This window comes from Danio rerio, chromosome 12 (genome assembly GCF_052040795.2).
Source record: "Danio rerio strain M-AB ecotype USA chromosome 12, GRCz13ab, whole genome shotgun sequence".
NCBI classification, from domain to species: domain Eukaryota; kingdom Metazoa; phylum Chordata; class Actinopteri; order Cypriniformes; family Danionidae; genus Danio; species Danio rerio.
Genome location: NC_141032.1, coordinates 7,891,296 through 7,904,005, shown reverse-complemented (window position 1 = coordinate 7,904,005; position 12,710 = coordinate 7,891,296). Strand labels below are relative to the sequence as shown.

Below are 12,710 nucleotides of genomic sequence, written 5' to 3'. Positions count from 1 at the left end.
TTTATATCCAATGAATTACAGGGGAGGTTTTTTTTTTTTTTTTTTTCAGAGCAGATTGACTGAAAATTGCTCAAACCACAGGCACCGGCTGAATCAGCCCTGCTTTACCGCTAAGACTTGCTATCTAGAGGCAGTGGATAAAGCCCTGAAGACACAACGTGAACTTTACAGAGTTAACTGCATTCAAAGAGAAAACAGAATTACTCTTTTTTTTTTTTTTTTTTTTTTTTTCTGTGATCGGCCAAGAAACAAACCCCAAACAGGATCTAATGGATTTATGAGACTGTGGAAAGGCCTCGGGGAAACTTTTCATAAACACCCATAACCTTCTTAAAAATGACGAACAGATTTTTGACCATTTAACTCCAAGTCGAATGAAACACGTGATGTTTTGGCCGATGACAAGGGTGGTCTCAACCTCATGCTCCTGGACGCCTACAGTTTGTTTTCTCACCGTTTGATACTTATTGCACAAGACACTGGAAAACACTTGTGGAAATCAGGAAGTCCAATCAGACCTCTCCAATGCTATGCAACTTGTGCAGTTTTTTATCACAAAATTCTGAAAATTTTTGCCAAAATACTTTTTTAAAGTGAGATGAAACAACACAGCTTTTGAGTTCTTTTAAGGAAAACTTAATTGTTTTATGTTCAATCAACTTAAAATTGTAAAAACCACTAAGTTAACTTAATCAATTTGCTTTGAGGCGAGAGAAAGATATTGTGTAGGCATTTTTTTACAATGTGTTTAAATTTGCTAGATCAAATGAAGTGGACTTTATTTTTATTTAGTGATTTATACAATACAGACATTTTTAATGCATATTTAGAGTAATAAACTGGAAAATAGCAGAATCAGAAATGTTATTAAATCCCAGACCAATTGAAATGATGCAGTAAAGAAGCTCTACAGCTTAATAAACTCAAGTTGATTATGTTAATTCAGTTCAGTTCAATTACTGCAACAAAAAAGTGATGAAGAAGTTCAGTCCAATCACTACTAATCTGCCTGGTGTTAAGATGCAATTTGTGTCTGATACAAAACACATATCCATTTTACATCAGTTGTTTGAATATGTCTCTTTTACTCTGTTTACAGATAAAAAAAATATTAAATTCAGGACTTTTTATCGTCACTTAATATTAAATTTAAAACCAAATGTGATGGAAATAAACAGTATATAAATACATTTATTTATAATTTTTTTGTCTACTTATTTTTATTCATATTTATATTCATTCAATATCCCAGAATACATGTGTGTGTATCTGTAATTATTATTTGAAGTAGTAATTTTATTTATTTATTTTATGTAGAAAATTAGATAGGAGTCAAAGCGTCAACAATATTTTAAAAACACAAATAGTACATGACAATTCTAAGCAGGGACAAACTCAAAAATTTAAAATGAATTTTATGATGCTTTTTTATTCTGCTGTGTCATTCACTTTAGGTATTATATCAAAGCAATTTTGTCTAATCTTTAATGCCAGGGGGAAAAATAATAGGAGAAATTACCAATCAAATCAACATGTTTTACTATTTAATACTTTCATTAAGAAGCAAATCAATATAATATTAATAATATATTTTTATAATATCAATTATTTTCCCAGAGATGGATTTCGGCTGGAAGGGCATCCACTGCGTAAAAATGTGCTGGATGAGTTGGCGGTTCACTCCACTGTGGCGACCCCGGACTAATAAAGGGACAAAGCCGACAAGTAAATGAATGAATGAATGAAAATTAGATAGGAGTCGAAGCATCAACAACATTTAAAAATACAAATAGTATATTAAAATCCACTTAAAATGAATTTAGTGATGGAGTTTTATGCTGCTGTGGCGACCCCTGATAAAGCAAAAATAACCCAAAGGAAAGTTAATGAGGAAGAGTAAATATGGACGATTAAACAGCCAATAAAATTGTCATTCACTGAAAGTAATACAGCAAAACTGAAAAAAAGTTTTTAAATATTGGAATGTTTAGTAAAATTTGTAGTCATCTATTGTAGAGGCATTTACTCTAACCTCAAATGCCTGGATTTTTCCCCCCAATATTTCCTATGAATTTAAATTCATTATCTTTCTTTTTCTCGATGTTCAGTGACTGAAATGTTATATATCCAATTAATAAATCTAATTCATTCAAATGCGCCAAAATATATGACCCACATTCACTGAGAAATGGATAACAGTATTCATTTTCGAAGTGGGGTGTACTCAATTATGTCGAGCACTGTTTGTATTGAGTACTGCAGCCTTTATTTTCACTGCACCAGTAATCCACACAAGGCACAAGTGATTTTACCACATGTAACAAGTCTTCGAGCACTCATTTAAAACCATAGTTCACCCACAGAAAGGTACATTAAACTTATTTTTCAACATAACTACACTTGGGAGGTCAGAAGCCACTCTTCAGGCCAAACTTCTGTATAATAGCTTCAAAGACGGATATCTTTCTGTAGCTGACATGTTTTTTCTCTTGGCACTCAGATTATTTCTAACCGAGCGTGCTGTGCCAACATAAGCCACGATCTTATGGAACACAAGAATAAATCAACAAAATGCTCAGCTCTACAGACAAACGTCAAGACTTTTTGTCCATCATCACGTACAGCCACTAAAGAAAACATCTATGAATTGCTGGCGCGGTTAAAACATTCATTCTCATCCAACATTTTGGCTGTGTTCAAGGAATGGATTCCCAAAGCTGATTAGCGACCCGAATGTCTTCTTTGTGCCTCGATTTCTTCCCTTCGGAGCAAAAGTGCAAAGTTAAAGAAAGTAGCGCTGCCAACATCCTCTCATGCAAGGTTAGTGGTTAACCTCACTGTAAGCAAAGAAGGCCACCGGGTTATTGAGTCTGGATTGGAGACACCGATGGCTTTCAGAAATGCCTCTTTTTTTGGTGCTTTACAGAGAATATAATCAGCATTTAATTTCTCACGCCATAAGGGAATAGATAAACAGCAGCCATCGTTGTTGATTTCCTTTTTTTTTTGTCTGTTTGTATTAGGGTATAATGATAATGCCAATGAATATACAGTTAAAACTAGAAGTTTACATACACTCTAAAAAAAGGAACTCAACCATTTTTCAAGAGTTCACACTTAGCTCATGATTTATACATAGCTTGTTTGGCATGCTGTCCCGGGAGAGAGCCCTGAGCTCAAGGGATCCTCGAGCCCAGGGCTCCCCCCCTTTTGCAGGGCGAGTGGAGATTGAGCTCAGGTCTATCTCAAACTCCCCCGCTGCTGAGGCCAAGGCGAACTTCCTGAGAGTAAGACATTATAAAAAAGGTTTAGGCTTGTTTTATCTATAATATAGAGCACATTTGGATGGTGGGAGGAAACCGGGGAACCCGGGGGAAACCCACGCGGACTCGGGGAGAACATGCAAACTCCACACAGAAATACCAGATGGCTCAGCGAGGACCCAACACCATTGGTATTCTTGCTGTGAGGCAACAGTGCTAGTCACTGGGCCACCGTGCCGCCCATTCTGGATAAAGGAGGAAGAAGGGGAGGAGGGGGGGTTTCTTCCAGACGAAGATAGTTGTAGAAAGGAAATGAGGATATATATAGTGGTTTGGGATCCTTTGATTGGAGGATCATAATTAGTTAATGTGGACCAGCTGGGTAAATCATGAGCACATGCTTCTCTCGAAATTAGTTTAAAACTAAACTTCACTTAAAAAATGTCTGATGGTAAATCATACTATACGTTTACTATTTTAGGTCCGTTAGGATTACCTAAAGGATTTACATTAGCTAAATACCAAAATAATGTGAGATTGTTTTTTTTTTTGAGAGTTTTTTTTATTAATTTCTAGACAGTCGAAAGTTTACATACATTTCCTTGGTTTTTTTTTTTTAGCTTTGCTTTTAAACTGTTTACCTTTTTCAAATGTTTTGGTTATCCTTCCACAAGCTTCTCATAATAGTTTGCAGGAATTTTGGCCCATTCCTCCTGACAGAATTGGTGTAACCGAGTCAGATTTTGTCTTGCTCGCACAAGCTTTTTCAACTCTGCCCACAAATTTCTATAGGATTGAAATCAGGGCTTTGAGATGGCCACTCCAAAACATTGACTCTGTTGTCCTTCAAGCACATTTGAACTAATTTGGCAGTATGCTTTAGGTCATGGTTTGTTTGGAAGACTCATTTGTGGCCAAGTTTTAATTTCCTGGCTGATGTCTTGAGATGTTGCTTCAGTATTTCTACATGATGTTCTTTTTTTATGATCCCATCTGTGCTGTGAAGTGGACATGTCTCTCCTGCAGTAAAACAGCCCCACAACATGATGCTGCCCACATACTTCACAGTTGGTATGGTGTTCCTAGGCTGTTAAGCTTTCCCCTTTGTCCTCCAAATGTAACACTGGTCATTATGGCCAAACAGTTCAATCTTAGTTCCATCGGATCACAGGACAAGTCTCCAAAATGTCTTTTTCCCAGTGTAATTTAGCAAATTTTAATCTGGCTTTATTTATTTTTTTTTTTTGTTGATTCTGGCTTGTTGATTTTCCCATGTTGTCACAAAAGGAAGCAGTGTGTTTGAGGTTTTCCTTAAATCCTATTCTATAGTTGAGCCTCCAATTAACTCAAATGCTGTCAATTAGCCAATCAGAAACATCCAAAACCTTGACACCATCATCTGAGCTTTTTCAGAGGCAGAATAATCTCATTGTATGTAAACTTGACTTTCAAGAAAAGTTATAACAATTTCTCAAAATTATTATTCTGGTATTAAGCATTACAGAAACAAATTTGATAACCCAAAACTTACCTAAAAGAGAAAAAGTTTAGTCACATTTAGCATCTGACTTTTTTTAATGGTTATGTGCCTTTTTATACAGTGTATGTAAACTTCTGGTTTCAACTGTATATAACTTTAACTCAATTTAAGTATATTCATAGCGCTTTTCACAATAATTATTGTTTCAAAAAGTACACATTAATACATTCAAATTCGGAAATGTTAAGGTTATTAGTTATCATAACTTTAATAACTTGAGGTAATATACTAGTAACTAACAGCTTTTGACAGTTAAAGTTATTATATATGAACATAGTTAACCTGCAGTTATGCAGTATATAGGTGATGTTTGTGTACATGTTCAATGGAGTGTATTAAAGGTGCTGTATCTACGTTTTGTCTCTTCTAAAGGATAAAAATACCAAAATATGTTTGCAGATAAGAAACGTTATGCTAAGTAAACATCTTGTTAATCTGAAAAACAGTGCTAAAATCAGATATTTTGCCTCATAAATGTGAGTTACGTGACAGATTTTCTGTTTTTGTTTAGGTCATTTAAGCCGACCAATGTCAATTTAGCCAATTATATTTGAGCATTTCGGGTTGCCTTGATGGAAAACAGCGCATTTAATTTATTCAGTCAGGAAGGCTCTCAGAATATGCGTTCACAACCAAAATGTGAACTTCGGTGGACAGTAGCAGGCTCCGAAATGAGACGCAGATTCAGAGTTCCACATGAGATGGTTAATTATCAGCAAATAATATAAATACTACTAATGTAAACTTTAGGTGAGCAGGTTACATGGTAACCTTGTGTCCTAACAACACACTACGTAAGGAGATAAACAATTTGGCTGACGAAACACGATAGACATTTAAATACAGCAATTCAGAAGCACAGAATAGTGCACTCACTGCACTCCAACAACATTACTCGAATTAATACATATTAAACCTCTTTAACATTATTAAATGTAGATGCTGAATCACTGATATGTGTTGGCTTGCACTGAGACCCAGTCCTAAAGTTCAAATTTTAAATCAATTTCAAATGGTTTATTTTATTTTCAAGAACTATCTGCTGCTGCTTTCAGTAGTATGGCAATAAATGTCATGCAAAATGGCATTCAAACTCGCATTATTAGCATTTAACACTGAATAAAGCACATGAGGTGTACCTAAAGTGATCATTGTCAGTTAGTCCTGTTGTTCAGCTGCAATAAATAGAAGCCGTTTCAAAAATATAAATTTCAGGTGTCGGTTATACAAAAACTCTTTTTAATATGGAAAATGTTTCTTCTATCGCATACTTTTGCTTTTATTTAAAATTCGACTTAAAACATTGTGAAACATCAATATCAGTGCGTTGTCTATTAATAAAATATATATATATATATTTTTAAGTAATATAAAAAATTTATAGATTTATACATTATATTTATCTTTTAAATTTAAACATAGCTTACATCAGCAAACACAAGGTAAGGCCTACTGTGCTGAAGAGAGGATGTCTCTCAGAAGCTGTATTTTATTCATCTTCACTGTACTCAAAGTCTTGGTCTCATTTTCTTCTATTGTTTATTCTCATAGCATCCATGCGGGATACAAAAACGGCATCTAACTTCATATTTCATGAAATGAAGTTACTGTTTAATGTAGCTATAGTAATTCGGACTCATTCAAAGTAGCGTTGCTGCGCAAACAAACGTTATGAATGCATGCTACACTTCCGACTGTACATTGTGTTTTAGTTTTCTTATAATGCACAGAGTTTTGAGGTAAGGGACATTTTAATTTTCCATTCACTGATAGTCGGACCGGCACATGCAATTCATCAAACTCTGTCTTTTAAAATCAAAAGCGGAATAAAACAGCCTCCTCATAAAGCCGGCGTACCGGCGCGCTGCTACATTGAAAACGTGATTCACGCCTTCTGATTGGTTCTCAGGATATATCAGCTTTTGCTGTCAAAGGCAAGTGGCGTTTAGCGGCTTTTGCCAACAAACTGTTATTTTAAACTGAATATGCAGACGCTGCGTTTAGATGATTTGAAGCAAGTCTATGTGTTGATGGTGTACTTCGTGCCTAATGCATTAACTTAATGTCATTATCTCATTTTTGGCGGAAATGGTAAAAAGTAAAAAGTTTATCAGCTTTTGAATCTAAACTCTTCATATATATATATATATATATATATATATATATATATATATATATACAATAAATACCTCTTTATTTTTATTTGCTTACAGCACTGGAATCTTGATGGTCGAACCTCTGGCCTGTTAACTCAAGGGTTATAAGTTCAATCCAAGAAACAGAGGATTAATGAGATCCCATTCGGTCCTTCAATAACTCTGGCATTTAATGCAGAATTGCTTCACAGGGACTGTATCTTTTATTTGTGCACTTTCAATTGCTTATGATGGAAATCGTATCTATTAAATATGTCATTACACTGGTTCAATAGACCTCTGCGGAAACAATGGCCTGATGTTGCGTAGAAACCTGCAAACAATCGCACAGATGTGTGTGATGCTGTCGGCTCCAGCGGCTCCGACTGGACTTGCTGACCTCATAACTGCTGGCTTCAGACTGATGTCATGGAAATGTTGCGTAATTGCATAAACAGCAGAATATCGACACTCTGGCGGTTTTCGAATGCATAAACAGTGGCGAGTAGAAGTCATCATAGACAACAAACGTTTTAAATACAATCTAGAGCATGGTTGTCAAATTCAAATTAGGTTAAGAGTGAAAATTACATGACAACTACTAATAATACTAAGCGCAACATCATTTACCAAAAAAAAAATGTTTTGTTTTTTTGCTGACATGCAAGCTCATTTAAAGGGGACATATTATACCCCTTTTTAAAACAAAAATCTAAAATAAGTCTCTGATGTCCCTAGAGTGTGTGAGTGAAGTTTCAGCTCAAAATAGCACAAATATAATGCACACAAACAACTCTGCCCCTTTTAGCTTTCGAGCCAAATTATCTTATTTTGCTGACTGTCGCTTTAAATTCAAATGAGATTGTGCCCTTTTCAGAGGAGGGCGGAGCTACTAATCTGTGTGTGTCAGCATAGTGGCAGATTTAATAACAAGACTAATGTCCTATGCCAGGGGTGACCAACCCTGTTCCTGGAGAGCCACCTTCCTGCAGATTTCAGTTGCAACCCATATCAAACACACCTGAACCAATTAAATAGGACCTGAACACTACGTGATAATTACAGGCAGGTGTGTTTGATATGGGTTGCAACTGAAATCTGCAGGAAGGTGGCTCTGCAGGAACAGGGTTGGCCACCCCTGTCCTATGTATATATCCTGATGTATCCCGAGAACCAAGGGAGAGATGGTCAATAATGGGTGGGGCTTTCCCCCTTTGATGACACGTACAAAGGGGGAAATGTCAATCAAAGTGTTTCTGCAGACTGTTTTTATCTAATGTGATTATAAAACATAAAATGAAAACATTTTTACCATGGTTATATTCACAGACTGTTGCCACACACGTTGTTTAAACCCCTTATAAAAGTGATTTATTGCCTAACAGGCTGCCTTTAAACAGCGGAACCAATGGGCTGTATGCAGGACAAGTGTTTTTAAGCTATCAATTAACTTCCGGTGAAAGGTTTATGCAACAAAAGGGTGCTTTTACAGCATCAATATTGTAATTCAATTAAAATCAAGTCAGTTAAATATACTTAAGCATTTGTTTAATTGTTCAAGTGTAAAATATGACAAAAAGCTGTTTAAACTACGGTTTCCACTGACTAGCAAAGTCCCTTTAAGGCAGGGGTCACCCACCCTGTTTCTGGAGAGCTACCTTCCTGCACATTTCAGTTGCAACCCTGACTAAACACACCTGTTTGGAATTATCAAGTGCTGCTTCAGGTACTATTAATTGGTTCAGGTGTGTTTGATCAGGGTTGGGACTGAATTCTGCAGGAAGGTAGCTCTCCAGGAACAGGGTTGGTGACCCCTGCTTTAAGGCAAGTCATTTCACTCGGCAACCATCTTTGAAACGACTCTCGGGCAGTATGCTCGGGCATTCTGTTTGAATGAGGAAACATCAAATTCTCCAAAACTTCTTGCCAAACTGTCAATTACATTTCATATTACCAATAACCAATATAAATAAACAATAACTGTCTTTTTAGTTTCATTTCTAAATGTTTGTATCACACAAAATCTGCAGAAACTCATGTCTGGTCCGAACCCCTCCCCTGGAGAATTGTCATACTTTAGCGATCACTGATTGGCTCCTGTACTAGAAGGCGGGCTTTATTCGCCATATAGCGATCAAAGCAATGACAAATCAAATGCTTGTCACAATCGTTACTCTAAAATGTGATATGATATTTTTAATGATGTTTGTGCTTTCAGTTTCACTTTCACTGCTACATGCGTTCATGTCATGTCTGCCGTCACTCTCAGAAAAAAAACACACACATGCAAATCATACTTTCGGCGCAGCTCTCAAATGATCTCTCGGTGCAACAAGCTGAACGTTGTTTCCAACTTTATTACCTGTTATTCACAGCCTATGCAGGTTCTGTTCACTAAATAGACATAGTGCGCATCCTCTCTGAGGTAAACAAACAGTGCGTCAGCTGATGTGTGATTTCGCGGCCGCGAATACATCATGACATTAAGACGAAAATTACATTTTTGGGTGAATAACCTTATGAATACATTATGTGACACTTTTAACACCATTTTGAGGTGCTAAGCAGAGTATGTAAAACAATGAAAAGACTTGTGCGTCCACCTTAACGCTTTTCTCCTGACCTTGAAAATCTAATTGGCTGAATTGTAGAAAAGCTGAATTAAGATTGTGTGTAGGGTCGAATTGAGATTTTTTTTCCGATTAATCGTGCAGCCCTAAATGTTCCTCACGATAGAAGGAAAAAGGATGTATTTATCTTCTGATTCCTGCCGACTTCAAGGTCAGTAAGGTTTATGTTTATTTGGCGGATGTCGACAAGTGAGTGTGGAATAATTCTCTCAGATTTATGATTTGTAGAAGTACTTCTGTTGTATAGGCCTAAACCATTTTGGAAAAACTATGTTCAGTGTTTATTATTGTTTAGAATACAATAATTGACACGTATCAGCAGTCAAGGTGCAATGAAAAAAGTTACATATAGTCATAAATATACTTTTAAAGTTATTTGGCTTTATTTATAAAGCAAAAGCGGCGAGGCAGTGGCAGTAGGTAGTGCTGTCGTCTCACAGCAAGAAGGTCCCTGGGTCGCTGGTTCGAACCTCGGCTCAGTTGGCGTTTCGGTGTGGAGTTTGCATGTTCTCTCTGCCTTCGCGTGGGTTTCCTCCAGGTGCTCCGGTTTCCCCCACAGTCCAAAGACATGCGGTACAGGTGAATTGGGTAGGCTAAATTGTTCGTAGTGTATGAGTGTGTGTGTGAATGTGTGTGTGGATGTTTCCCAGAGATGGGTTGCGGCTGGAAGGGCATCCGCTGCGAAAAAACTTGCTGGATAAGTTGGCGGTTCATTCCACTGTGGCGACCCCGGATTAATAAAGGGACTAAGCCGACAAGAAAATGAATGAATGAATAAAGCAAAAGCAGAGAAACTGGCAACAATGAAACAGTGAAAAAGGTGTGTGCTTTCTAACATTTTTAGGTTGAATCAAATCAACTTTGCAAATAATTTCAACTTAGATCAATTAAACTGCCCTAAAACTCAACTTTTTAATCAAACTTACTCAAATGAATAATATGTGTTTTATACACTGCATGTGTAAATAGGGCTGCATGGTGGCACAGTGGGTAGCACGTTCGGCTCACAGCAGGAAGGTCGCTGGTTCGAGCCTCAGCTGGGTCATTTTAAAATGTAGGTGCAAAAATGCTTTAAAGGAGCAGTATAAACTTTAAATCTGACACCCAGTGGTTGAAATAGGTATTGCATGCCTGGATCAAAACAAACGCAAGTGCAGGTTGCCAGATTAAGGACTAACAGGAGCTATCGTGCCTAAAGGCTGATTTAAGGCTGTATTAAATCATGTTCTAAATAAAAGCATGGACACGTTATAGAAGGAATATTTTCTATTTTAAAAACTGTTTTTGTTCTGATTTGCAAATCATTTCAACTTAAGTCAATTAAACTGCCTTAAAACTCGTAAATAAAAGAAAAAGCCTTAAAACGCTATTTAATTAAACCTACTTAAATGAATTATACGTGTTTTATAATACGTGGGGCTGCACGGTGACACAGTGGGTTGCATAAAATATACGTCATTGCGTAAAACATATGCTGGATAAGTTGGCGGTTCCTTCCGCTGTGGCGACCCCAAATTAATAAAGGGACTAAGCCGAAAAGAAAATGATTGAATGAATGAAAATAATACGTGTTTCCACAGAAATTGTGCTCCTTATTTTCAAGAAGCAAGCCCCATTAAAACAAACCTATTATTGAAAGTCGATAAAACATTTCCCCCCCAAAACAACACAAGTAGACTACAAATATTACCCCTCCATGAACTTGGCAGGCACATTCATTTCAAACTAGAGTTGTAAAAAATGGCCTTTCATCATCTTGAATATCCTTTGTCTCTGACCCTTGAAGAGAGCTAACGGAAACCATTAAAAACGATAAACAAAGCTTGCAGTTTGTCTGCGGATTGGGGCACATCGCTCGCATGTCCCAGCTGAAAATGAGTCAGTCTAGAGGAATGCACGCTTTCTCTAGATTATCTGCGGATGGAGGGTACATACCATCATCATCGTCCGCCAAAAGCTGGACTCAGCAGTGTATTGAGAAACCATTATCGGCAGCTGCCTTTCTTGGCTCTGGTACTGGGATTAAGATCATTCAGTTGGACTGTTCGTTTTTAAGAGACATACTGTAGATTATCTGCTATGGGGTCATATGAAAGATCATTTTAAAATGTAGGTGCCAAAATGCTTTAAAGGTGCAGGATGAGTTTGACTCCCAGTGGTTGAAATGGGTATTGCATGCCTGTATCAAAACAAACGCAAGTGCAGGTTGCCAGATTGAGGACTAACAGGAGCTAGCCTGACTATCTTGCCTAAAGGCTGATTAAAGGCTGATTTAAGTCGTGTTCTAAATAAAAGTAATGGCACTCGATAGAAGGAGTATTTTCTATATTAAAAGAGTTTTCTGCCTCTATTTTTTGCAGCTGAACAACAGAAAACTGATAATGATCACCTCAGGTACACCTCATGTGCATTTTAAGACTATTTTATTCATTTATTTAGGGCAACAGTAGGGCAATCTCCCAAATGAGCATCCATGTCAAAAGCTACTGGTCAGTCCACGATTTAGGAAACATTTGAAAAATTAATCACTTATAAACCAACATCCAAGCATCCAGGCTTGTTTTATATCCAAGTACATTGTTCAATAAAGACAAAAAGTTGTCTGAAAAAAAAAAAAATAAACATCAGTCCCGCACACATGCAGTTTTCATGTTACATGTGTCTGTTCACACACACTCAAACAGATACTCCTAACAGCTACTCTGACTGACACTATTTACACAGCAGAATCAAAGCGTGCGCTTGTGGAGGCGTGACGCTTTACTGGTGACATAGAGCCGATCTGCGAATCACAGCACAAACTAATCAGACTAATCAGAACCTCTTGAGGGCGGGTCTTTTAGAAAATCAACGTCAGCTGTATGTAATCAAATTAAGACATATAAAAAAATAACTTGATTTTCTACAAATGAAGCATGAGCATACATTGCTTTGCATCTTATAATCACAACCAAGCCTTAAAATTACATTCTGGAGCACCCCTTTAAATAAAATACATCCAGAGTTTATCACATTTAAAGGTTTGATTGCTTGGTTGAACTTGGTTTTCGACTCAAATGAGTTGAGTTAGTAGCTGTAGTGTAACGGCTCGTTCTTTTCCTTGTCATAACAAAGTCTCTGGTCCGCGCCAGCATTTCTTTTT

The 12,710-nt window shown here is 36.9% G+C and overlaps 1 protein-coding gene and 2 long non-coding RNA genes across 8 annotated transcripts in view; 2 read left to right on the top strand and 1 right to left on the bottom strand.

Moving 5' to 3' along the window:
• LOC147841270 (uncharacterized) overlaps positions 1 to 1,201 on the top strand; it is a 58,471-nt gene extending 57,270 nt beyond the window's left edge. For both annotated transcript variants that reach the window (XR_015503840.1, XR_015503841.1), the window contains one exon: positions 50 to 1,201. This is a non-coding gene — a long non-coding RNA (uncharacterized LOC147841270). The remainder of the gene's footprint in view (positions 1 to 49) is intronic.
• zgc:110716 overlaps positions 1 to 12,710 on the bottom strand; it is a 154,818-nt gene that overhangs the window by 132,131 nt on the left and 9,977 nt on the right.
• Positions 7,594 to 11,685, top strand: LOC147841269 (uncharacterized). The gene is made up of 4 exons (XR_015503875.1): positions 7,594 to 7,892; positions 8,065 to 8,568; positions 8,768 to 10,318; positions 10,563 to 11,685. It is a non-coding gene; the product is annotated as an uncharacterized LOC147841269 (long non-coding RNA).